General features: G+C 33.6%; 1 protein-coding gene across 10 annotated transcripts in view; it reads left to right on the top strand.

The window, feature by feature from the left end:
- LOC309627547 (bifunctional heparan sulfate N-deacetylase/N-sulfotransferase 4) overlaps positions 1 to 27,409 on the top strand; it is an 865,109-nt gene that overhangs the window by 635,169 nt on the left and 202,531 nt on the right. Inside the window, exon 2 of one of the 10 annotated variants that reach the window (XM_082389633.1) lies at positions 17,184 to 17,248. The exons of the other annotated variants lie outside the window; for them this stretch is intronic. The gene's annotated coding sequence lies outside the window, so the exon portion shown is untranslated. The remainder of the gene's footprint in view (positions 1 to 17,183; positions 17,249 to 27,409) is intronic. 10 annotated transcript variants of the gene reach the window in all.

Raw genomic sequence — 27,409 nt, 5'->3', positions numbered from 1 at the left:
TATTTAATAATACATAAGATGGGCCCTCACAATTTGCTCCATCTTAGTCCCCACATTCAAGACATAAATTTTAAACTATAAGCTATGTTTCAAATATTAAATTTCTATCCTATTTGAATATTTTAAATGAAATTTTAGTTTTTGTTGCATAACTACAATTTAAATTCTGTTTTTAAATTTCTTAGACTGCTGGTAATTGTTTACTTGATTGAAACTTTTTGATGATTAAAGAAGACTACCTCCTTGACCTCTCAAAATAAAAACACACTTTGTATTTTCACAGTGAAAAGGAAGTTATAGTAATTTACAGGAAATACAGTAAATTGCTCTCTCTTTCAAAAAGTTTTACTAAATTGAGACATAAGAATGTCCCTGCTGACAGATGTTCATCTTAAGGCCAATGAACCTTGTTGAACATTTTTTTTTCAAATGGCACAAATGAAAAAAGACCTAGCAAATTTTGCAGAATGAAGTAGGAACACATTGATTGACAACGTGTAACAATACTCTGGAGTATAAATGAATTTCATTTGAATGATTTATGTACCAAAATAGCCATTGTTACCATATTGTATTTGTCACTTACTACATAGAATATAAACAATACAGGAAATAAGGGGGAGATAGAAAAGAAAACATCTGAGGGAAGACAAGAGCTCTTGAAATAACAGGATTTTATTTTATTTTTTTTCATCTTTATTGGAGTATAATTGCTTTACAATGTTGTGTTAGTTTCTGCTGTACAACAAAGTGAATCAGCTATATGTATACATATATCTCCATATCCCCTCCATCTTGAGCCTCCCTCCCACCCTCCCTATCCCACCCCTCTAGTTCATCACAAAGCATCGAGCTGATCTCCCTGTGCTATGCAAGCAGCTTCCCACTAGCCATCCATTTTACATTTGGTAGTGTATATATGTCAATGCTACTCACTCACTTCATCCCAGCTTCCCTTTCCCCCACCATGTCCTCAAGTCAGTTCTTTATGTCTGTGTCTTTATTCCTGCCCTGCCACTAGGTTCATCAGTACCGTTTTTTTAGATTCTGTATATATGCATTAGCATACGTATTTGTTTTTGTCTTTCTGACTTACTTTACTCTGTATGACAGACTATAGGTCAATCCACCTCACTACAAATAACTCAATTTTGTTCCTTTTTATGGCTGAGTAATATTCCAATGTATATATGTGCCACATCTTCTTTATCCATTCATCTGTTGATGGACGTTTAGGTTGCTTCCATATCCTGGCTATTGTAAATAGTGCTGCAGTGAACATTGTGGTACATGTATCTTTTTGAATTATGGTTTTCTCAGGGTATATGCCCAGTCGTGGGATTGCTGAGTCATATGGTAGTTCTATTTTTACTTTTTTAAGGAACCACCATACAGTTCTCCATAGTGGCTGTATCAATTTACATTCCCACCAACAGGGCAATAGGGTTCCCTTTTCTCCACACCCTCTCCAGCATTTACTGTTTCTAGATTTTTTGATGATGGCTGTTCTAACCGGTGTGAGGTGATACCTCATTGTGGTTTTGATTTGCATTTCTCTAATGGTTAGTGATGTTGAACATCTTTTCATGTGTTGGTTGGCCATCTGTATGTCTTCTTTGGAGAAATGTCTATTTAGGTATTCTGCCCATTTTTGGATTGGGTTGTTTGTTTTTTGATATTGAGCTGCATGAGCTGCTTATATATTTTGGAGATTAATCCTTTGTCCGTTGCTTCATTTGCAAATATTTTCTCCCATTCTGAGGGTTGTCTTTTCATCTTATTTATGGTTTCCTTTGCTGTGCAAAAGCTTGTAAGTTTCACTAGGTCCCATTTGTTTATTTTTGTTTTTATTTCCATTACTCTAGGAGGTGGGTCGAAAAGGATCTTGCTGTGATTTATGTCATAGAGTGTTCTGCCTATGTTTTCCTCTAAGGGTTTTATAGTGTCTGGCCTTACATTTAGGTCTTTAATCCATTTTGATTTTATTTTTGTGTATGGTATTAGGAAGTGTTCTAATTTCATTCTTCTACATGTAGCTGTCCAGTTTTCCCAGCACCACTTATTAAAGAGGCTGTCTTTTCTCCATTGTATATTCTTGCCTCCTTTATCAAAGATAAGGTGATCATATGTGTGTGGGTTTATCTCTGGGCTTTCTATCCTATTCCATTGATCTATATTTCTGTTTCTGTGCCAGTACCATACTGTCTTGATTACTGTAGCTTTATAGTATAGTCTGAAGTCAGGAAGCCTGATTCCTGCAGCTCCGTTTTTCTTTCTCAAGATTGCTTTGGCTATTCGGGGTCTTTTGTGTTTCCATACAAATTGTAACATTTTTTGTTTTAGTTCTGTGAAAAATGCCTTTGGTAATTTGATAGGGATTGCATTGAATCCATAGTTTGCTCTGGATGGTATAGTCATTTTCACAATGTTGATTCTTCCAATCCAAAAACATGGTATATCTCTCCATCTGTTTGTATCGTCTTTGATTTCTTTCATCATTGTCTTATAGTTTTCTGCATACAGGTCTTTTGCCTCCTTAGGTAGGTTTATTCCTAGGCATCTTATTCTTTTTGTTGCAATGGTAAATGGGAGTGTTTCCTTAATTTCTCTTTCTGATTTTTCATTGTTAGTGTATAGGAATGCAAGAGATTTCTGTGCATTAATTTTGTATCCTGCTACTTTACCAAATTCATTGATTAGCTTTAGTAGTTTTCTGGTGGCATCTTTAGGATTTTCTATGTATAGTATCATGTCGTGTCCAAACAGTGACAGTTTTACTTCTCTTTTCCAATTTGTATTCCTTTTATTTCTTCTCTGATTGCCATGGCTAAAACTTCCATTTTTAGAGTTTTAATGGGAATAACTCAAGTTAAGACAGGCCAAGTAGCTCCTATACCAAAGCTTTAGAGAGAGCTTACCTAGTAAGATTAGGTGAGTTCCAGGTACACTATTATAAAAGTTTTAAGATTTCTTGTGACTGCTCCTTATGTGCCTTTGTAGAATGTTTTTCTTAGTTACTACGAGTTAAAAATCTTAGAAAACTTTGAAATGTTTGTGACTAATTTTAGGGGTTAGTAGAAAGTAGAATAACTGTATGAATGCACTTTTATTTAAAGAAAGAAATTTGGATGAAACACAAGGTAGTGGTAGATTAGAAAAAGTGGGTTAAGAGAGAAATGTTCTATATAAAATTTTTCTTTAGAAGAGTTTTATAAGGAAAAATCATTGAATTCTCTAGGTTAATAATGTCTACAGCTTTGACATTCTTCTATGGCTGTCCTTGGTCTCTGCACATCTGTGCTTGTTCTCAGCTCATTGGAAAACCAAATGCATCTCTTTGTAATTCTCACTGTAAAATATTACATCCATGTATGGTCACATGTGTACCATATGGAACCCCTTCCCTAATGAAGGTAATATAAGGTATGATGAAATGAAACACTATGGATGTCCACAGGTATGTGGTTAGGGTTCTCTGAGCAAAGAGACAAAATGCAACTTTGCTTATTCCCTAATATTATATTGCTCATTCCATACCCAGCTTAATATCCCTTCCAATATCTCTTCACTTTAGTTATGATCAGTTCTCACTGTACTTATTGTTATAATCAGGAGAAGTCAATTGATTTTTTTTTCTTTTTCTTATTTTGGTTGTTGGGGATGGAGTTATACTTTGGACAGTTCTCTTCATCATACTAAGGTTTTAATAATTTTCTGTTCAGTGCTATATGCTAATAGGAAAGAATATACGTTCTTGGTTCTTGGTCTCAATAAATTCAATTTTGAGTGTGTGTGTGTGTGTGTGCCCGTGCATTTGCACATGTTAGAACTTTGCACAGTGCCAGCTACTCATCTGTTCTGACTCTTTGAAACCATTTTTTAAAATAAAAAACACAATTAATTTTTGCTACCTGCTAAGTTTATATAATTTAATTCTAAGCCTTTTTTACTGCTCTACTTAAGAAAAAATGTTTGGAGTTCCTGTGGAGTACAATTTCACTTTGTACTACTGAAAAAAGGGAATTAAAAGAGATCTTGAAATTGAAACTGTTTCATAATATGCTACATTTAAACATTGCTGTATTTACTTCAAAGCAGAAGAAATCGGTTCAAAGCTGTGTGTTCTGCTGTAGAAAAGCACATCTCGATTTCCATGTCTTAAAATGTAAAAAAAGGGAAGAAAAGAAAAGAAAAGAAAAAAATAGGCGGTGTGCATTGGCAGGGGTAAAGTTAAACTATGTTTTAAAATCTCAGAACAAAGTAATAAAATTTAACAGGAAAACGAAAAGAATTGTTTCCTATATTGGAAACCAAAACATAGAAAAGGCACGTATATGACTAGGATAACTAGCTCATCCAAACTTAAAAAGCAGTTTTATAGTGCTTAGCTTGAAAACCGTTGTTATAGCAACAAGCCCACCACAAAAAAATTATCAAATAAACTTTTTCCATCTGCAATAGTATTACTGACGTTACTTTGCTATTCAAATGCAAGTAAAAGAATAAGCAATTAGGGCAATAATACAGTTTAATATCATTAACATCATTCAAACAGTTAAAAAAGTCCTGTTCATCAGGACAGTAATGGCTCAGGTGAATCGACAGCTCTGAAAAGATACAAGTATCATTTCCTATGCACAGAAAGGAGAAAAAAAAAAAAAGTGGGAAGGGGTCCCTCTATATATATTTATTTATATACAAATGCAAACGTGTATACATATATACATATATAGAGAGAAAACACGTCTGTGTGTATGTATATATATATATATATTCCTATAAAAGACATCAGGCATCTAGATAAACACACATCTGAACCCTGCCCATTTCTAATGTGAGTGTGTGCATGCACTCAAGTGTGTGTATATATGCAGAAAATTTCTAGTCACAAAAAACAAAGGTGTATCTGTGTATCCAAGTCATTCATTCAAGCACTGTGGGTAAATTGATATGTTTATTAAGTCAGCCAAAATAATAGCCTTGCAGGACTAAACTGAAATATTTAAACAGTTTATGCTAAATGTAAACTGCATACCTATATGCATCTGTTTTCAGAAACAAAACATGAGTGGATTTCGAAATTTTGAAATTTCTGCCAGGTGTCTTATAATTTAAGCATAGTTTTAGCATATTTACTGTGATTGGATCACCTGACTGAAAGAGAAATGAAATAATAGGGATGCCATAGTAAAGAATGGAATTGACGTGTTAGAATGGACATTTCAAAACAAAGCAATAGGTAAAACAACAATAATAAAAAATAATTTTTATTACTACTGACTCTATGCAAAGCATTATTCTTAGTGTTCTATGGATTTTAATTCAAATCCTCAAAACAATCTAAGTCATGAGTGCTTCTAGTAATCTATTTTACAGAAGAAGCAACAGAGATGCTTTGAGTTTAAAAATTTGTTCAAAGTTACATAACCAGAAGGTAGGAAGGTTGTTATTTGAATTCTGGAAGTCTTAATTCCTACCAAATATACTATAATGCCTCTTAATATTGACTTTTGATCTTGAATTTTTCCATTGATCATTACATTTGCAGAGTGTTTGCTTTTCCCTATATATTTTTATTTGAACAAATATTTTGTAATTTGACTGTCTTCATTAGAAGATGTAACCCTAATAAATGAAAATTTAAGATAGGAATCATAATTCATAATTTGTTCCTTTGCCAAGCTCATCTAATACCTTTATATTTTTTAACATAAGATAGTGAAGATTAACTTAAAAATTATTAGATATTATGTATCTATTAAATTCTTCCATTATGAGCATTCAATTTTGATAAATCATCCAAATGCATGTATTAAATATGCATATGTGTTTGTATATTTAATCACATTCATAAAAGTGATTATTCCCCAAAGATCTGAAAATTTGTCTCCTTATAGCTAGTCTGTTCAGTTCTTACCATGTAATACTGGAAGGAAGAAAAGCTTTTTAGAAATGTATTTTATTTATCTCAAGCCTATTTTCTAATGCTACATATATATTACTATTAATGGTTTGCTTGTTGTTGGCTATATCTTTACTTTAGTGAGTAAATTAATAAAAGTGCTTTGTTTAAACATCAGATATACAGAATGAATCTAAGAGTCTTGAAAACATATTTTAATGAAATACATTAGATGAAGTTGTAAGAGTTGTTTAATTATTTTAAAGTAATTTTTCAGTATTTTAAATCTCCATTCACTGTATTGCTGCAAATTTGATTTTTTAAAATGGTGTTGGAAGTTAAGGAGTTTGTAGGAAAACAGGAGCTTTACACCCTGGTTCTTCCATCTTAAGAATTTTGGTCTTATTAACTATTATCCCACTACAAATACCAGGATATGAAGTGAAAGGTTGAAAACATTTTTATATGTTTAGTTGTGTATGAATTGATCTGTATGCACAGAAGGTCATAGATGATAAGGAATACAGATTATTTTAAAATATCAGGATATTTGTATTTTTGTTTTTTATTTGGTTGTAAAAAAATAAAAAGTCCAAATTTTTAAATGGAAACTGCAGTATATTTTTTAACCTCTCAACTGAAACTGCTTCTTCTTCTTTTATGTGGGTTTATAATGTCCTTATAGAAATCTGGATTTTCATTAAATAAGAACTGAACATTATTTTAACTAATCAAGAATGTGTAAGAGATGTGTGTGGGTTTGTGTGATGTGTGTGTGTGTGTGTGTGTTTGTGCGCGCGTGTCCTCTCAGTCTTAGAGCACTTGGAAACTATTTAACTTCTTTTAGAATATGGACAGGACATATTAGCTCCATAAAGCAAGTTTCTCATAGTCTTGTTAAATGTGATCAATCAGTAAGTCAACCTCTTTATGTTTACCTTAGAATTTTTGTCTATATCAAAATATGAAATACTATATTCTAATATTCAGTTATAAATGTTGGTAATAATATACAAATATGTCAAAACTATCTGATGTCTGTCAATAACTGGCAGTCATAGAGTTAACATTATTTAAGAGATGGTACTCTATATAGAACTGGATTAGCCATGGGTGAGATTCAAGAGAAGCTGAATTCAATCAATAAAATGTATTAATGAAATTCCTACTGCAATAAAAGTACAGTTTTATATGATTAGGGCTAGAACACAGGAATAGCTTCTGGAAATTTTGGATAAGATCAATGGTCTGCTAGAGGAAACACATACATGCAAATAATTTCAATGTATTATATAAAATGACAAAAGCAAGATATAAATAAAAGATGAATTGTAGCTACTAGAATGCTGAATTGTGATGAAGGTAACCAGAAAAAAATTTATGGAGAAGGTGGTATTTGAACCAGACCATCAGTGATTTAAGGGAATGCCAGCAACCAGTGAATAGGCCAGACAAAAAGAATCCCTCAGAAAAATTCTGAGATGGGAAGGTACAATATTTGTCTGGTGAGCTGGATCTTGTAGTTGTGTAGAAAATATGAAAGGGAGACTAAAAAGTTATTTTAGTATTATTTTATATAGTGACACAAAGGACACAATGAGTTTAGGTTTCATTCTGCAGCAAATGAAGAACCATTGGATGTTTTGTTGTTTTGTTTTTTTTATGTTTCAAGAAGGACCAATCGAAGTTCTGACTTAGAAAAATAACAGTGTAGGATGGGTGGGAGGACTTGAGGCAGGAGAGAAACCCTCAGAGACACCGCACAGGGAATTGTGGCAATAAATCACACGGACAATAATAAGACCTGAACTAACACTGTGTCAGTGGACCTAGACAGGAGAGGATGGATACAGAAGACATTCCACAGATAAAAATTTACTACTTTAGAAGGGTAACAGGGGTCAGCATCTCTAAGGAATAGAAGAAAAGAAACATTTAAAAATCATTCTAAGGATTGATCTAAAGTCATTTAAATTCTGGTTATGCCATGGAGAGAGAGAAAAACCTCAGCATGTATTTTGGGGGCACGGTTAGGAAAAGAGCTGACGTAATAAGCAAGATATCCAATTATGAATTAGGAAACATACTAATGTTTATAAAATTAAAAGGCAGTGAAATGTTGAAAAAAGTTAGGTAAGTTTCATGAAGATGCTGAGTATTGATCAAGGAAAGGAGAAAGAAGAGAAAGTGCTCTCTGTGGAAATTCAATAGGGAAGGAGGGTTAAGGAATGATTTCGAAGTCCTTATGGGGAAGCATTAAAAGTCACAAATGAAATTAGCCATAGTAAACCATGTCTTTAAGTACATTCGGATTTGCTCACACAGACCTAAGGAAGGGAGTCACGGGGGTTTGACAGGACAGTCTTTCAAGGAGAGTTGTGGTATATCGAAGCAGGAAATTATATCCTCCGTGGAATTATATCCTGAGATGGATTCAAGTAAGAAAACAAGGAGAAGTGCTGTTTCACTGAGGTGTTGGTGATTACGTCAGAGTGACCACGTCAGAACTGGGAGGAGGAGATAAACCTGAGATATTTGGTGGACAAGTCTACTGAAGTTGGTGAATTGAATCTACAGAACAAAGAGAGGGGAACCATGAGTATCACTTCAAGTTTCCATCGTGAAACTAGGAAGTGAGGAGGCGGTAGTTCCTACGACACAAAAAGGCCGTTGGAGGAAAACACAATTTGAGAAGATTTCGATTTAAGCAAGAAGACCTGGTGAAAAAAAAAATCTAAAGAAACTATTTGTATAAGTTTGGAAACATATAAGTTAACAAAAAGGAAAAAATAAATAAAAAAAGGTTTAGAAAAGCATCTCATGATGACCTTCCTATTATTTATTAATAATGTGAAAAATTATATTTTGAGTATATACATTGTGATGGGTATTTTATATTTCCTCTAATCTCACTAATTTTAAAGTGGTTATCATTATACTTAGATTGTTCTGAGGATTTGTGTTAAAATCTGTAGAACACCAAGAATAATGCTTTTTTGCACAGAGTAGGAAGTAAATATTGAGTGATTTATTTAAAGCCACACAGTGAGTGACACAGAAGCAGAACTGAGCATTCTGTCTCTACATCCTTATTCCCTACACATTGCCGTATTTCCCTTGACTTTCCATGTAGACAGAGCACTTATTTATAACAGATTTTGATGGAGGCTTCTGGTTACAAAGGAGACTATACACAATAACAAGAGTTAAAATTCAATACTGCACATCCAAGTTTTAAAAATCCTTTAGCCATATCCATATCTGACATTAATTTCTGGCTATTTTTCTGCTAGTTCCTCACAGATCACTATATTGCTAAGACTCTTTCTTCTTCCCCCTCCTCCCTCTTTCCTTCTTCACCTCCCTTCTCCTTTCTCTCTGCCTTCTCATCCCCCTCCTCCTCCTTCCCTCTTTTTTCTCCTCCTCTTCCTCTGCTTCTCTTTCTCTTTCCTTCTTTCAGTTGCTTAATGTTCACCCAAAATTGCCAAATTGATGTAATCTTTTATCAAGAACAACTTAAACAATTCTTTGTTTAGTTACTTCTTCTTCCCTTCCAGTCTATGCCCTTTCACAGGCTGAGGTTGCTGGACAATTGTACCTCCATTAATACATTTGCTAACCAAGGACAACTCACTCCAGAGAAAGCAATCTCTCTTTCTTAGAAGCAGAAGAAGCATCAGCCTCTGAGATTATGTACTGCTGATTTACTTACATATATGTCACCTTGGTTGAAGTAACTACAATGCGGTATATAAATACTCTTCCTATTTAGCAATATATTAACACAAAATATCAATTCTTACACTGACAACCTCTTCATTTGGCAATACATATTCATATACACTGAATATACTGAGCCCTTCCTATTAGGCAACGTATCATCTGCTATAATATATTTGTCTGATGCTTTTCAACTTTGTATTTGTCTCAGACTTAGATGACCAACAGGCCATGATACATAGTTCACCAAACCACTGACATGACAATGTAATTTGGCCTGATCATTATTAATAATAGCAGCTTCAAGAATGATAGCTTACCATATTTGAGTCCAGATGTTAAGTCTAAACTAATACTTGATGTGGTCATATTTATGATACATTTTCTTTCAAGTTTTTTTTTTTTAAGACTCTTCTTTATGAACAAGTGTGTGTGGAGGGGGAGAGAAAAAAGACTAAATACAAGTAGTAAACTAGGAGTATTAAATTAAAACCATTTAAAGAATTTGTAACTACACCTATACTAATATGGAAAAGTAAGACATTTCTATTTTTATTTCTGTTAAAGTCTTTAGGGAAATAAATGCTGCCTGAAATACATGATCTGTGGGAAGTAACAATTCCAGTTAAATTGACATTTTAATTTCTAAAGGTAACTTTACTATAAATATGTGTGTATGGGAATATGCATAAGAATATGAAAACTGAAGAAAAAAATACAAAAAAAAGCAGAAAAATAACTCAAAATGGTGCTACTTTTTCTTATTGGAATTTGTTGTTGCTATTTATTGTTGTTATTAGGACTTACTACAGCTTAGCTTTCAAAATTGAAAACTCTGATGAAAAACATCCAGAGACATGAAGGATTTCTTTTTCTGTAATTTAAATTTCTTAAAAGAAGAGCAATTAGTCTTTGGAAATAAAGAAATTGTGTTAATGTTAAGATCCAGAGTCTTCAAAGTCTATAAACTGTGCTTAAATCATAGTATAAATATTTATTCACTGAGCATGTCCAGAAATATAGTGAAGAACTTGGTTTTATGGTGAAACAACAATTTCTAATAAAAGTTGTATGGCACATTGTGAAAGCGGCATTCTATCATAGACTGGGTAGAGGGAATCTGATTCTAAGTTTATTTCCTATGGCCAATGAAATGGCCTTTCAGAATGCTTTATGAAACTACAAATCATTTGAGCTGCTCCCTGGTTGAGAAACTTAAATTAAACTGGAAAGAAAGTCCAAGACATATCAAGAGGCTTTTGAAACTGAGTTAACTGTCAACATCACCATCACCCTATCAAGATTACAACTAATTTAGAAACCTATAGGGGGTGCTTTATTCTTTTAAAAAGGTATATGCTAAACTATAATTTTAATGCACTTTACTATTATTAGCCATGTCCCAGTCAGTGTTTTTCAGATTTGAATGTTTTACAGGTCCCTTTTAAAGAGAAACAATTATAAACAGCAGTGATAATTTAAAACATTTTTATATTACAACAAATATTTGTTAATATTAAACTATATATAAACTTGGAGTTTGTATTCAATTATAACCCCCCCAATCCACAATTTATATAAAAACAACATTAACCAATGGTCAGTACTAAAATTAACAACATTAATTTAATGTGATGGAAGATGTTATTGCTTAAATATTTCTCACAATGTGAGCAACCTGGGCGGTGTGAATATGGTACCATCTGCTGTGCAGAGACTCATGACAGTTCAGCTTGCTCAAACTTTTTCTTGGCATCAAGGATTCATTTGTACATCCTCTTGGCCTTTGCTTCGTGCTCTCCTACCACCCACTTATTAATTATCCCTGTGTCATTTCTCATTAACTTACAGAGGCAAGTAAGTATTACTTTGCACAAATTACATTAAAATAGAGACTCAAATTAGGCGTTAATATCACCTGTACTAGGCCATAAGTTGGAAAGTTAAGCACAACCACAAAATCTGTTTGGACTCAAGAACTGAAATGAATGACAAGTTAAATTCAGATTAAGCTTGTTTTCATTTTGGTTTATTTCCAAATTAAAAAAAAAAAACAGTAAAAGGATTTATACAAGTCAGTAACACAGGCGTAGAAATATAGCTATCTGTTTATTCATGGGTGAATGTGGACTTTACAATGGATGACATAACTGTAATGGAACAAGGAGGCTTCCAAGTCAAAGGTGATCTGAGTTTTGGGTTTTCTGACTTTTATAAAACAATCAGCCAAGGGGTAGAGGCCACAACAAGAATCAAGGACCTAAAATTTCCAGATAATAGTAACATATGGGGAAATTTTTGGAATGCAATTGTCAGGTTCACACCATAAGGCTCATAGCCGGCCATTGACTGCCCTCGGTGTTCCTCTGGGTCAGCGCTCTATAAAGGAGGCTGCGTGCAGCCCGCTGGAACGCCAAGAGAAAACATTAAAGTTTCAGCTCTTTAGGTTTTATCTCACCTTTCTAATAATTATATTTTGCAGTATATCTGTTTAAATTTATATAAAATCAAAAAGGTTGGTGATCATATTTCTATTTGATCTTGACTATGATGATACTTTTTAAAGATTATCGTTGAAATAAAATACAAAATTGCGTATTATATATAAGCGTAAGAGAGAACTTGTATGCTCACTAGAATAAATTCAAGGACTCCAGTTTGAAAAATACTGTGCTAGATAAATACACCAAATCACAAAGAAAATGATTCAATTCAATGACTTTATGTCTGGTATTCCTTTTTTATTTAGTATAACTCATATGCAAGTGTGTGACTCCAGGGATTTCTTGCCTCACAATAGATATAAGTTCCATTTCTTTGTCTAGTTCTCCTCATTCTTAGAGTGAAATAAACTCTCTATGTCTTATCTCTTTATACTAGTTCATATCTGTTTAGATACATCATGCTTTAAATATTGTACATATTTCATTATTATTAAATATTATAAAAGTTTAAACTAACAATTTTTTGCTTTTTTTTTCCTTTTAAAAAACTCATAATGACTTATTAGCATTTAGAGAAATTTGGTGGGTAACATACATAGAGATTTCAGCAGATACAAGATTCTTTACTGAGAGCCAATATGACTAGGATCCATTATGTTTCTATAGCTGAGATAACTAAACAAAGAAATTTTAGATATTAAGGTAGATATCCCTCAGTGTAAGAAGGGGCAGTATCATTTTCATAACTGAGTAGTTATGGGAAGGTAACGAACCAGCATAGTGTTGATTAAAAAGATGAGAAGTGCAGAGGCAGTGTGTGGGAGACCACACTATCTAGATTCATATTCCCTCACTCTCTTCAACTGACTACTTTTCCTAACAGTGTAAGTGCATGCTAGACTGTACTAATTATTATGACAAGTTTTGATAAATAACACACCTGATTTTTGCATTCCCAGGAAAATGTTCACATCCTTGAATACCATTTTGTGTGTGACCATGTTTATTATGCAGGTGTCAGAGCTATCCAAGCATACAGTAAAGTATTCTGGGAGTACAGAGGACTGAGAATTTAATCGTCAGAGAAGAGCTTGGCATGGAAAAGGAGACAGAATTAAGTCCCAGAGAATAATAAAATGTAGAATACTGAGAAAATTACCTCATCAGTTTTTCCAGCTTTATTGAGATGTAATTGGCATGTAGCATTGTGTAAGTTTAAGGCGTACAACCTGTTGATTTGATACACTTACATATTGCAAAATGACTACCACCATTCTTATCATTTTTAAAGAATAAGACTATGCATTGAGTATGTTTTCCTGAAATTCCACTACTAATTCTTTACTAGTGGTTAGAATGTTCTTCAATGGTTATTATCTAGATTTCTTTATAAATCGGACAATGAAATTTTCTTTACATTGCCTATATCATCTACATCTGCTGCTCACTGGCACTGAGAGAAATGTGCTTCTCATACAATTTTACTTTCAGTCAATATATTAATCTCCCATAACATATGATAGAGCATCCGTTTATTAATGGTTCAGCATATGCTGGCCACCCTGATTTTTCCACTGGACTCTAGTATGGAATAAATGGCCTTATTACGTTATAAACAATTGTCTTTTGTTTAGGTAGTACAGTGACATTTTGACATAAAATGTTCTTGGTGTTTTTTTTTAACTTGGTTTACATCTATACTTAACATCAGCATTTTATGTGGCTTTTCTACACTAGGAATCACAACAAAATTCAAAGTGATTATCATTCTTTCTTAAATGCCTTTCTCTAGGCAGGTTCTTTATGATCATGCTAAGTGGGTTAGAATGAAGCTGATAATGCTGCACAATGTTTATAGGATCCACTGAATATCTGTTTGAATGGATAAAAAGGTGAATGAAGTACCGTATCCTGGCAAAATACTAGGATGAAAACTTATATCTATACTTTTTCTCTATATGTTTTCTGAGAGGAGCTGGGTAAAAACTTTATAGGGGATAAAATGCTGTTTCAGTCTGATTGCCTATCGACAGTGCTGGCTTATAAAACAACCACAGACAACTCTGATTTTAATAGAAAGCCTGGAGATGGAAATGTATTTAGATTTAGGGTCACGTAAATTTTAAGCCAATCCTTCAATGTTTGGTAAGCTAGAGACCAGTTTTCACATAAAATTTATAGGAATATATGCTTTATATGAATTTAGGTAAACAGTGTGTAGAGGCTCTGAATTTTGAACTGCAGTTGGGGATACATTTAAAACTAAACAAAATCATACAGGCAAGTAAGAATTTAATAAAACTAGAAAATATAGATATACTTACTGTCTTGGGGGGAAAAGTAAATATAGGAAGCCAGGGAACAACTCCTAGTGCAGTAAAATCTTGCAATTTTAAAAAGAATTCTATCTATAAAAATTGTTTAGCTTGAAATTATAAAACCATATTCTTTATTGAGGTAAGCTCAGAAGTACTTAGAACAATTTTACTAAAATGCATACAATCTAAATAAAATGCAGTATGTCACTCTAAGAAACCATTTTCCACTGATTAGTCTGAGGATTTGCTTCTGAAATAAGATTTTCTGCATTACAAGCCCATAATATTTTCCTGTTTGAAGGAGACTTTATATTATCAAGGCATGTATAACCTACTTATTTCTACAGTCATAAGAATTTAATGTAGCATAACGTCTGACATCTCACATTTTCAAATTGTGACTAATAACAGTCCTTTTAGAGGGAAACATTCAAACACAGACTATGTATCTTTTATGACTCTCACAAACTGTGCATGTCTTCTCCCAGTAGTACCTGCTAAAGTTTATGGACATAATAACCAAGCATGATTAGGATATTATAAACAATAATTCTATTCAATTTACTATTGACGATGAAAACAAAGTTTCCCATAAAATGACATCATTATTTCTTTGAAAACTAGGAGCACTCTTCTAAAGCATGGCCATGACCATAAGTACCATAAATATCTCTGGGCAGTCTCTGAAGTATTTCATTCCATTAAAAACTGACAGACATGTTCTCAACAGTGGGGTGTGTGTGTGTGTGTGTGTGTGTGTGTGTTGCTTCATTTTCAAAGCATATATGCCAAGTAAGCAGGTATAATTTATGATTGATTTAGTATGCTCTTAGCTGTTTACATGATTCTGGAAGGTCATTTTGCAATATTTGTAACTGATGCCTTCAGAAAAGTTTTAACTGCAGTGAAAATTTTTTACATGTTTGAAGATTGTGATTCCACAGGGCACTGACATAAGAACAGACCCAAAATATTATCAGTAGGATCTTTCCCACACATAGAAGAGTAAACCTGTAAGAAATCATTCGTATTCTCATAGGAGGAAAAATATGAACGCTATGGGAGTTGGTAGGCCTATATAACATGAAAACAATATATTAAAAAAAAGTCACTTTGGGAGGGATAGAAAAAAGCAATGAACACGATAATCAGAAAAGTCAGATTTTGGTCCTAGTCCTGTTAGAATTTTAGGCAAAACCCTCTCATTTAAAGTCACTGGGTCTCAGTGTCTTCACCTGTAAAATAAGAACAATGGACTAGAGGTGCTATAGTGGGCTAAAGCCTCCTACATGTTACATGTTGTATGGATGTAACAAAGAGCATAGAGTATGTTTTACATAACCTCAGTTTTAAACTTCCCCCTTTCATGCCATCACCTCATATTTTTTTTAATCTATTACACAGATTCCAACAACATTTTTACCCCCTACCCCTCTCCCCTTCTCATTTCCCAGTTAATTTGCTACAGATTTAATTCCCTTGTATATACCTTCAACCTCTGGCCATAACTAAGGCAAAACTCCAGCCCTGTTTAACTGTCCATTTACTCCACTTATGACTCCAGCTGTTAAAGTTCATTGGAGAAAAACACACAATCACACTGCTGATTCACTTTTAATTGATTACCCCTTACCTTAAAAAGGTACTTAGTGCTACCTGGTCATCTACACAGTTACTCTAGTGCTGGTGTCTTCCAAACATCTGGCTTACGTGTAATCCTAGGAATACACAAAGACTTTTCTAGCAGGAGTGGTTTTAAGCTAATCAGTTGCAACATCCTCAACTTTCCTATGCCTTCCTTCCTATACTTGATGTACAGGAGAATGCACCTGAGGTCCTGACAGCTTACTGGTCTCCTTTTCCACTCCCCTTGCATAATCGTCCTTTTCCCAATTTGTAAAAGAAAGACAGCCTACATTTTTTTCCTCATCAACCTAAAATTTACCATAGTACATTGCTGAGTTACAAAAGAAATAGTTTCAAAATATGAGTGTCGATAGGGTACACTGACTAAAGATGAGGCAACAAATCCTGTTTCAAGTCAAGTGGTTCCAATTATTGCTTTCAGCAAAAGTAACTGAACATCCTCAATCATTTTGGGGGGTAAGGGGGAACACACACTAAGCATAAAGAAAGCCCTTAACATTCAAAAGAATTATTGCTTATTTATTTATTGTTTCTTTTTCTCCTATAACTCTGATTCCACTCAATTTACCACACAAAAAATATTATCCTAATGTAATTTATGTATGGAAATATTTTGTTGTTCGTACTCTCACATAATTTTAGCAAAATGTCGTGACTTAAAATATTGTAATGTGATCTATTTCCTCTTTCTGTAAAATTCTAAGCATTAAAAAAAATTCTGGATTGAGTTTCAGGCATTATCATTAGTAAGAGTTTGATCAAAATGCACTGACCTTATAAACTTTGAAAAGGAATTAGTAAGCATAAAATATTTTATTTGTAATTATGTCTTAAGGATGTTGATAAGGCCTTTTTTAAAGTTTATATTTCCTTGAATGAATTTGATTTATTTAGAAAATTAGTTCAATATCAGTTCTCTTCCTATATTTTGTTTTTGTAACTGTGAATGCTAAAAGCCTTGTTATATAACTAAGTAATTGGGAGTGGAAGTTGCCTTTTAGTAAAATGATTCAATTCTTTTAACTGGTTCCAGATGAGATGCTAAAAATCCTAGGTAACAAGTTCTCATTTGAAAAAGAAAAAAAGAAAATCTCTTTAAAGATCTATCAGCTAAAAAGTTGATCAGGTTACATGCTCCTTCAATTTTTTCAGGTAAAAAATTCTAAACCTCCTGCTCTATAACGAATGTATACCCAGTCATTGGAGCCCATCCCTTGGTAAGTATCTGGAAAGAGCACAAAAATACTTTCCCAGATTTATCAAATAACTACTGTACATACTACAATTTCACATAATGGCACCTTGTTTAACCTCATACACTAAGAAAATATTGGAAAAATCAAAAAATCGTTAACTTTATTGCAACTTTACCAGTGTATTATTTTTCATAAGATGTTTTTTATTGGGAATTAGAGAAAGAGAGAGAGAGACATAGATATATAGATATATAGTCATCACAACTATGGAGCTGTAGATTTGGCTTGATTAATTTCTTCAGCATATCTGCTATTAAAACTATTTAGCATGGGCACCCTTTACTGTCAAACCTGCCAGCCAAATCATACTTATTTACTCTCAGAAAAAGTCTATCCTCATTATTAAATTAAAAAATATTTTAGTAATAATATTAAAAACTACTCTGAAATAAATTAAAGATGCATCTTATGAAATAGATTACAAACAAAGCAAGCAGAATTAAAATCAAATGGATCTAATTTCATTATCTTTATAAGAAGAGCATAAATACATGTACTATTTTCATGACTAATTTATAATAAGACTAATAATGTGTAACAAGAATATTATTTATGGAGCAAGACAAGAATATGCCAAGAGCCATAGTTTTCCTTTGGTAAATGTGTGCCTCTCTATCTGGAATTTGGTTTGGGGGAATATTTAACAATAATAATATAAAAACTCAGAAATAATTTTATTAATTTCTATGTTCTATAAAAATAAATATGTATACTGTTAAAATATAATGGGTCTGACACATAATTTTATTTTAATAGGTTTTAAAAATATTAAATATTTTAAATAAAATCAAATAGTGATTTCCTCTGGATAATTTTGTGATACAACTGATAAAATAGTTTTTAATTATCTTAAATTATACCTGAAATAAAATCATATACATTTTTTCAGAAGGTTTACCTATTGTATCTTGCAAAATTAAGAGGTCTTGGAAAATATCCCCACTCCATTTAAAAGAATGAACACCACTAAGTGCTCAAGCTGTTAGAATGTGCTTGGTACTCTGATTAAAGGTACAAACTTGGGATGAATTTTGACACTGTGTGAATATATTAAATATGTGAAAATGAAGTCATTTTTAGGAGTTAATGCTTCCTGCCAATTTTCTCTTTGATTTGCTCTCAGTGGACTTTCCATCAAGAGCAATGAATACTTGCATTTGACAATAATTCAGAGATGGAAGATATATTAATGAACAATTGTTGTTATTCCTACCACTCCATTTTTCAAAGTTCTGAATAAAGGATGTTACAATTTAAGCTAAAATACAAGCTTAACAGAAATTACTCTTAAATACCAAATCTATCTATCTATCAATCGTCTATCTGATACAATAACACATACCAAACCGGAAAAATTTAAAAATCTACTGTGTTTATGGTGTTGATTAATGGTTAAAGGAGGCTATCCTACAATCAGTATTATGAGTTATCCCTTTCTCCGCCCTCACATACATCAAGAGTTTTCACCTTGGGAAAATACACCGAAGTAGGACAAACCAGGTAAGCGTTTTTTTCTTTTTCTTTCTTTTACTAAATGGCATGAATGTAGGCAAGTGCTGAACGTATTTTTAGTAAAAAGAACATATGGAAGATAAGGATCTAGACAGTTATCTCAGTTTGGGTCCTCTAGAAACAGAACCTGAGAAGACAATTCTTGTTTGAGAGGTTTATTGAGGAAGGGCTTAGGAGGAGGATAACAGCCTGGGGCAGGGTAAGGTAAGGAAGAAAGGGATCTCAGCTATAAATTAGCTTCAGTCTTTCTCCAAGGGGGAATCTAGCACAAGCTGTTTCACAGACATTGACCTAGCATGGGGGTAAGGTATGGGAGTAGCCCTTCATAAGCAGACTGGGCAACCAGGTTCCTATTTGGCCTAGATTATAGCTTATTCTCCCTGGAAAGAAACAACGGTGGGCCATTAACAGACAGCACTTCAACAGTTGGGGGATGGATGTACCTTCTGATAAAAGTGGTTTGGACAAGCACCAACAGAACCACTACAACTAACCATAACGCCCAATACTTTGCCATTTCAAGAATGAGTAGCCTGATAGGGAGTTCATTGCTCACGGACTTTGCTCTAGCAATTCTCCCTTCTCTCTCCTACATCAGTTTTTCCCTCTACTAGGTAGGATTCATCACACCCCCACTTGCTACTTTATCTCCACCTTAAATCAAAACAAAAGTACTATAGGCAGGGAAGGCATATCCATAGTAGGAGAAGGTGTCACTTATGGAAGGATGACCCACTGCCCCCTCCAGAACAAAAGAGGTCTCAAGGGATGGTAGGAGACCAGTTATTCAATGTTAGTCTCTACAGCCGAGAAGGTCAGTCATTTGGCAATAGCAAGACCTAGAACACCTTGTGGGAGGGAGTCCCTGCATAACTTTCATACCTAAAACCACGCCTATTCCTTTCATAGATTATTCCTGTGGAAATTACTAGAGGACGGAAGTTGAGTCCTCTAAGAGATCTACATACACTTATATCAGTCTCCTAGGGGCACTACCAACAAAAGATAATTTTTAATTAAATTAACTGGTGAGGGTTTCATACATAATATGTAGCATGATTTTGAACTTCAAATCTTTATGAGGGTTGGCTTATGATTCCAAATTCTTCCACCACCCAGGCAAAATTTCCCTACCACCTAGGCAAATTTCCTTGTTCCCCTTCTTTAAGAATAGTTTATTTTCACCTTACTCTTAGACTTCATATGTAAAAACCTGGGATCTCATTTACATGGGTTTCTCTTACTAGACCTCATTCGAGGTTTTCTATGGAATAGAATTGCCAAGTTGTAGAGAATGCACATGTTCATCTTTATAATTAATGCCAAATTGTTTTACAAAATGATTCTACCAATTTGCATTCCCACTAATAAGAGTATAAACGTTCCCATTGCTTCACATTCTTGCCAACATTAACATTTCCAGACCTCAGTTCTGCCTCATCTAGAGGGTGTGAAATGGCATCCATTGTGATCTAATTTGAATTTCCATGATTACTAATGAGTTTGTTCAGCTTTTCATATATTTATTAGCCATTTCTGTGAAATTGCCTGGTCACTTTTTTGGTCTCATTTTATTTGCTTATTTTATCTGTTTGTCCTTAAACATTCATACATAATTGTATTATTCACCTAATAACTCCAGTATCTGATGTTCTTGGTGGTCTAAATCTGTTTTTGTTTTCCTTCCTTCCTGCTGACTTTTACTCACAGTGGCTTGTTTCCTTACATGTTTGGAACATTTGATTTTGAGTTTAATCTATGAAAATGTTTAGGACCTAAACTTGGGGGTGCTTCTCATCAGAGATGATTTGAGTTTTCTCCTACTACTGAATCAGTATTTAAAATTGATTTGGAATATTTTGGCTCTCATCAATGACCCTGATTTAATAGAGAATCTCTGGTTGACCCCCTCCACCTTGCCATGGCTCCAAGATTTACTTTGTTTCCCTGTAGAACACCAACACGGGCACTTGCCCAACGGAAAAAGCATGCTTTACCGACAACCTTCCCTACTCACTGGCTTCCTCCTATTGCTGCCTGAGCATGGTTCAGCTTATAGTTGTGTGTGTGTGTGTGTGTGTGTGTGTGTATTTATTACTCCTAAATCTTCAATATTTCTTCTGTTAATTCTAGTGAGCACACCGATGTGAAACATATATGCCATTGTAATACATTCCAAATATTGTAATTTGATTGGTAGTATCTGCAGCATATTTAGCCCACTGCACTATTAGAAGGATCAGTCCCTATCTGTGTACCATTTGATTCTGAAATAAAAACTCAGATTCGGTTTCTGTCCATACTTTAAATCAGTTTCTTTCAAACTATGGGACATAAAAATAATTTAGTATGCTGTAAACAAGATGCATCAAATATAGAAAGCAAATTATTATTTTGAATGTATTAAAATTTTACCAACATAAAGTTTTAATGAGTCATATAAAAATGCATTTTTGTGTGTGTGTATGGTCATGGTAAAATGTTTGAAAGTCACTGCTCTAAGCTGCCCTCAAAATCCACTCCTATAAATCTTTTTTGATCCCTCAAGGTGTAATTTCTACCCCTCAGAAATACAATAGCATTTTGATTATATTATTCATATAATACTTCATGAAGTCAACTTTTTAATAATACCCCTTCTTTACTTCATTTATTCAGTATTTATTTAATTAATAATGCGTGTCAAGCAGTAAGCATTCTTGGTACCTTATTTAACTCAGAACAAGATACAAATTAAATATTATTTGCCCATTCCACAGATGAGGAAACTGATGTGGTAAGAGACATTGGGTAGTTTGCCCATGGTCTCACAGTTATTTCATTGGTTGATCCAGGGTTCTACTCGCATACTGAAAACCTATGTTCTTCACTTTATCATGCTGCCTTTATGATACTCTAAACAGTGGTTCTTGACTTTATTTTTCTGCAAAAGATTTGACCCCAATGAACTCATGTATATTACCTATACTCATGGATCTATCTTATATCAAGATAGTAATTAACAATTCCTAATGAGCTGGATATACAATACATATGATAGTTTATTTCCTCCATTCAATAAAATGTGTGGAAGTGAAAGTGCATAATAGTGATAACTCTGAATTGCCTTTATGTTATTTTTAAAATGTACATCACTCTCAAACCTTGAGTACTTTAGCTAATACTAAAGCATTTTTATACTACTTCTGCCAACTGTTACACACATTCTAGTGTATCAGTAGAAGACCATGACTGAGAACCAACACTTTGAAGTACACTTTTATTGGAATTTTATTTTGATTTTTAGCTATAATTTTATTTATATCTCACCTTGATTTTTAAAAATAATTTTTAAATTGATAGGATATTTCTGGTTTCTTTGTGGTCAGAGTCCAGACTAAGAGTAGGCACTGTTTTTTTGTTGTTGTTTTTTGTTTTTTGTTTTTTCATATGTAAGCAGCATGTATAGTGGTTAAACAAGTAAATTTGCATTTCCCAAACTTTGTACCTAGGAACCTGGGGCATGCAGTAAACTCCCAGGAGTGCCGCAAGATCTTTTAAATATTTGAGAAAAACACAGGGACATCTGTCAGATACCACATATACTACTATTATTAACTTTGGGAAACCAAATAGGTAATAATAGAACTCTAAGAAATTTTTTTGGTCTAGGAATACCATGAAATGAATTACTGCTATAGTAAAAATACTAAGAATAGAAAAAGTTTGGGAACCTCTGACGCAGAATCTGGAGCCAACCTCTCTGTGTTTATATCACAGATATGCCAGTTGTAAAGACGTCCAACATATAATGAGTACTATAATCTATTTGTTAAATCAATTTAATAAGTAAATCATTATATCTCTAGCACCACCCTTAGAAGTTGGCATATAATAGGCACTTAATATTTGACGACAATGAATAAATGACTGAATAACTAAACCTTTCACAAGAAGCCATTACTTCATAAGGAGAAAACTACCACCTGTTTTCTGGGGTTTTTTTAAATTGCTGAAGTGACTTCCACAAATATCTGAGGGGTAGAGTCTTCACTGAGTGTGTATTGAGAAAATTCAAACCTATCTATAGGCAGGGACTCAGACATCTCACAAGTATATAATGTGATTTGTCAGAAAAAATAAATGAAAAACACCAAATTCTGCTGATAATGATCAGGAACATCCTTGGAATGAAAAGGAGATAGATATCAAAGCTCTGTGATTAAATTAACTTCAAAACAAGACATTTAATCTTTTTCCTTTACATTCATATTTCAGTGATACACTTTCGTTCAGAGGTAATCCTTCTCAGAGAATGCCATTAGCCTGCCTGTCAGCACAGCGCTAACCAGAATCCACCTTGAACTGATTTGCATCATACCCATATTTAATATTGAGGTTTTTTCTTTCTTTAAACCTGTTTGAATTTTCCTTCAGTGAACTGGGAAAGTTCTGGAAGGCTGAGGCACTTGATAAATAATTACATGTTTTTAAAAGCTATAATTAGTAAATAATAATGAGATCCAAGAAAAGGAGCAATCATTGTTAAATAATTTGTCTAAAAGTTGTCTTTAATATACTCTGTATTTTCTGTAAATCGAGAGTTGGATCTAGAGACTAGATGAGATTCAGACTCATTATTTAAGTAAGACTCCTTCAAAAAGGGGGTTGTCTTCCTTCATCAGGAGACACATAATATCTGGCTGTCTCTGGTTTTAGCAGCCATTAATGATCAATGCCTAGATCCATTAATTTATTAGGAATTGTGAAATGGTGATATTGTAATTCCTTCTTTATTTATTATCTAGAGTACCTCTATAAAGAGAAACTTCACTATAGAGTACCTCTATATAGAGAAACTTCACTAAACTTCACTGTATTTGTGGTACAATTCATAAAGGAAAGGTGAAATAAATGCTCAGTTTTTTTTACCCACTAGTTTTCAAAAGAAATTGTTGGTTAACTGGCATTCTCCAACTGTGAACAGTTATTTGCTTTTTGTTTTCAGTATTCTTATGAGCTATATAAACTGTATAAAGATATACATGTATATATTTAAATCCACTGAAGAGATTCTTATCCATTATTGATGCTCAAATTATTCCAGCTGGACTTGTGGGAAACAGTTCAATTTGCTATGTAGTATAACAAGATGTTCCAGCTTCAACTTGTTCACTTTCTGGTCTAGAACTGGATTCAAGTATTTTGCCAAAAAGCCCTGGCTCCTGTTAGACATATTTCATGGCCGCGAACTATGCCTTAAGGATGTTCACTGTTTTCATATAAAATACATTATCTAAATGTCATACTCATACTCCCAATTCAAACTGGACCACAGGTTTTCATTTCTGTCTCACATGTATCTCTCCTTTCTCCATGCTGAGAGGTGTTCAGTGACACTGAGTATACTTGAAGAGAACAATTGACTTATATGTCATATCTCACGATACCAACCGAACATTCTTAGGATAATCATACCAATGTGATTATTGATAACACGAACTTTTTGTAGTTCTTTTAGTTCTTAAGGTGTATTACAGTAGAAAAGTACAGAACATTACTTTGATTAAAAGCTTCATTGGCTAGTACCCTACTGTGCAGTTATATACCTCTAGTTGGATGGACATTTATCTTCATTTCTTTCATTTTATTTTTAATATCTATGGAATGCTTTTCAACAATTAATTTAAAAAATTATGTTAAATTGTTACATGCTCCCAAAGAAAAATTCACCAAAAAAGGTATATTCAAAGAAGTCCAGCTTTTAGTTCTGTCTTTCACTATTCCATCAATCCCCTTTTCAAAAACTAGCTTTGATTTATCCTTTTATTTTTTAAAATGTAAGTAGATACATATGTACTACTTATACACCCCTCTTTCCTTAGATAAATACTAATATACACTACAAACTCTTCCCTACATTGATTTTTTTTCTTAACAAAAGAACTTGGAGATCAGTTCATAGTAGTATAGAGAGATATACAGCATAGTGTTGGATTTAGGATTGTTAGGCAATATGAATACATTTTCTTTTAATAGATGAGTTAAGCCATTTATATTTATTGATTAATCAATATGGATAGCTTTGGTTCTGTTATATTATGCACATATGTGTGCATGCGTGGGCACACACACATACACACACACTTCATGTCACTGCATTTGCCCTGCTTTCATTCCTCGCTTAATTCAGATTCTACTACTAACAGGTTTTTTTTCCCCTCAGTATAGAATTTGTCCATGTTGGAAGCTTCTGTCGATTAGTTCTGAGGTTCATATGTCCGGATATAATTACTGTAACTGTACAGTGTTTCCCTTTGACTCATCTGTGAAAGGAGACATGTCTGTTCTCAGGTGTTCCCCACACCCTCTTGCTCTCCTTTGCTTCCTCCTCTACAGATGCTGAAACTGCATTAATCTTTTACCTGTACGTAGTTTGATCCACACACTCATTTTGTGGGTTCATTAGAATACCTGTTCACCTACCTTTGTTTTAGATGCAGTCCATGTTTCTAGTTTCCCTATATTTTTATGTTTGTGGGATATTCAGAGGGATGTGCTGCTGCTGCCATATTCCTGGAATATTTCTTATAACTTAATTTTTAAAGGGGAAAAGTCACATGTTTAAAAACTTACAGGCTTAATAACAGGTTCTTTAATGCTTTGAAAATAAATGAGCGTTAAGTCTTTATATGAAGACAGAATATTGATATTAGAGATAGGGTGTCTCAGGTTTTTTTCATTCGTTGAATGCTAAATTTAATGAATGGGTGTTAAGCCACTGGACCATTTTTCAGACCTAGGTTTGCTTCTCTGGCTTTCATTTTTTGCCAAACATCAGAGAAATTTATGGCTTCTTTGATGGCATTCATCACCCCTTCTCTTGCATAGGGTTCCTTTTTCCATTGTCTTATCCTTTCCCCAGTTTTCCCCTTCCTGTTGCCTCTGAAGTTAAGGACAAATCAAACTGTAATGATTTTCCCAGCGAATAACCACACAAAAAAGACAGGAGAGCAAAAAAAGGAACGGGAAAGTTAGAAAGGTTATTGGACTTCCTAAAATTTATTGCAGTTATCCCTGTTTATAGTTTCTCACTCTTTTTATGAAATGGTAAAGAAAAGCCCACTTGAGTCCATTCACCCACTAAACAAATATTAATTGAACAGGTGTAATGTGTAAGGCACTGTGCTTGATTCTAGATGCACAAAATATACAATCTATTCTACCTTGATGAGGTTTTGACTTCTGTTTTTATCCTTACTTTCTGATTTTAGCTTCAGATGCAAAGTCAAAACATGTATTTAACACAGAAGAAGTCACCTGTGAGCTTCCCTCAAGTTCCCATCTTTGATGGCCTATTTATTCCACGGGGTCATTCTCCCACCCTCTAGTTGCTTCCTTCAAATATTTCTTCATAAATTTATTTCTTCTAATTTAAGAGTAGGGTCCTGAAGCTGGCATAATATTGATGGTTTATGTTGTTGAATACCTGAATCAATAATGATGACTCAGAACTGACACCGACTAAAATTACTAGGATCCTAACTTTGGCCTTCAGCATTATGTATTTATTTGAAGTTATCCAAATCAATTATTTATCCCTTAGTTCTAAAAATATTTGTTGAACACATGTGATGTTCCAGAAACTAAATTTATGCCCTGGAGACATTTAAAAAATCCCTGATCACAGAGAACATTCTGGAGAGAAAAGCATACACATCATATATACATAAATGTATATATACATATATATTATATATATATATTATATATAAACACACACACACACACACACACACACACAACAGTAGTAGGAACAACCAAAAATTCTGTTACTGAGGATTTGCATAATGTGTAGCTAGATACTTTAAAACAGCGATCCCCAACCTTTTTTCCTTTTTGGCACCAGGGACCGTTTTCGTGGAAGACAATTTTTTCAAGGACCGGGGAGGTGGGGGTGGTTTTGGGATGATTCAAGCCCATTATATTTATTGTGCACTTTATTTCTATTGTTATTACTTCAGCTCCACCTCAGATCATCAGGCATTAGATCCTGGGGGTTGGGGACCCCTGCTTTAAAATATAAAATTATATCTTTCTCATTTTGCTATGGATTTACAGACTCAACTCTTGATCCACAAATTAGCAATTATATGCTCACTTCAAAATTCAAAAGGCACCCATATCTCCTTCTGCTCCTTGGTGGTACATTTTGCTTATTTACCTTGACTTGTCTTGCTTTGACTCCATTTCCATGGGTCACTAGTCTCTAGCAGTGTTCACTGTGTTACAGATTACTCTTGCCTCTACATCTTTTTTCCTTTCTGGAAGGCTCATTAATGGCCACCATCCTTACAAAGGAGAAAGAACCTTTGGATCACAACATTATTGATCTTAAATTAAATCATTCTATTTCTCTTTTCATGAAAGCTCTTGTAGCATACACATTCTTTCTCTGTCTTCCCCCCACCTTTGTCTCTCTCTTAAAAGACAACATAATTTACCAAATGAGATAACAAATAAAAAGTTGCTTCCTCTCTTATATATTTTTTAAGTTTTATTCTTATATTTTAACTAACTTTTGTTTCATACTTTGCCTTTTCTAGTTGCTGATAAAAATATTATAAGTAT

Source organism: Balaenoptera borealis (genome assembly GCF_965194805.1).
Source record: "Balaenoptera borealis genome assembly, chromosome: 4".
In the NCBI taxonomy this organism is placed as follows: Eukaryota; Metazoa; Chordata; class Mammalia; order Artiodactyla; family Balaenopteridae; genus Balaenoptera; species Balaenoptera borealis.
The sequence above is the reverse complement of the archived record's forward strand: the minus strand, read 5'-3'. Positions and strand labels throughout refer to the sequence as shown.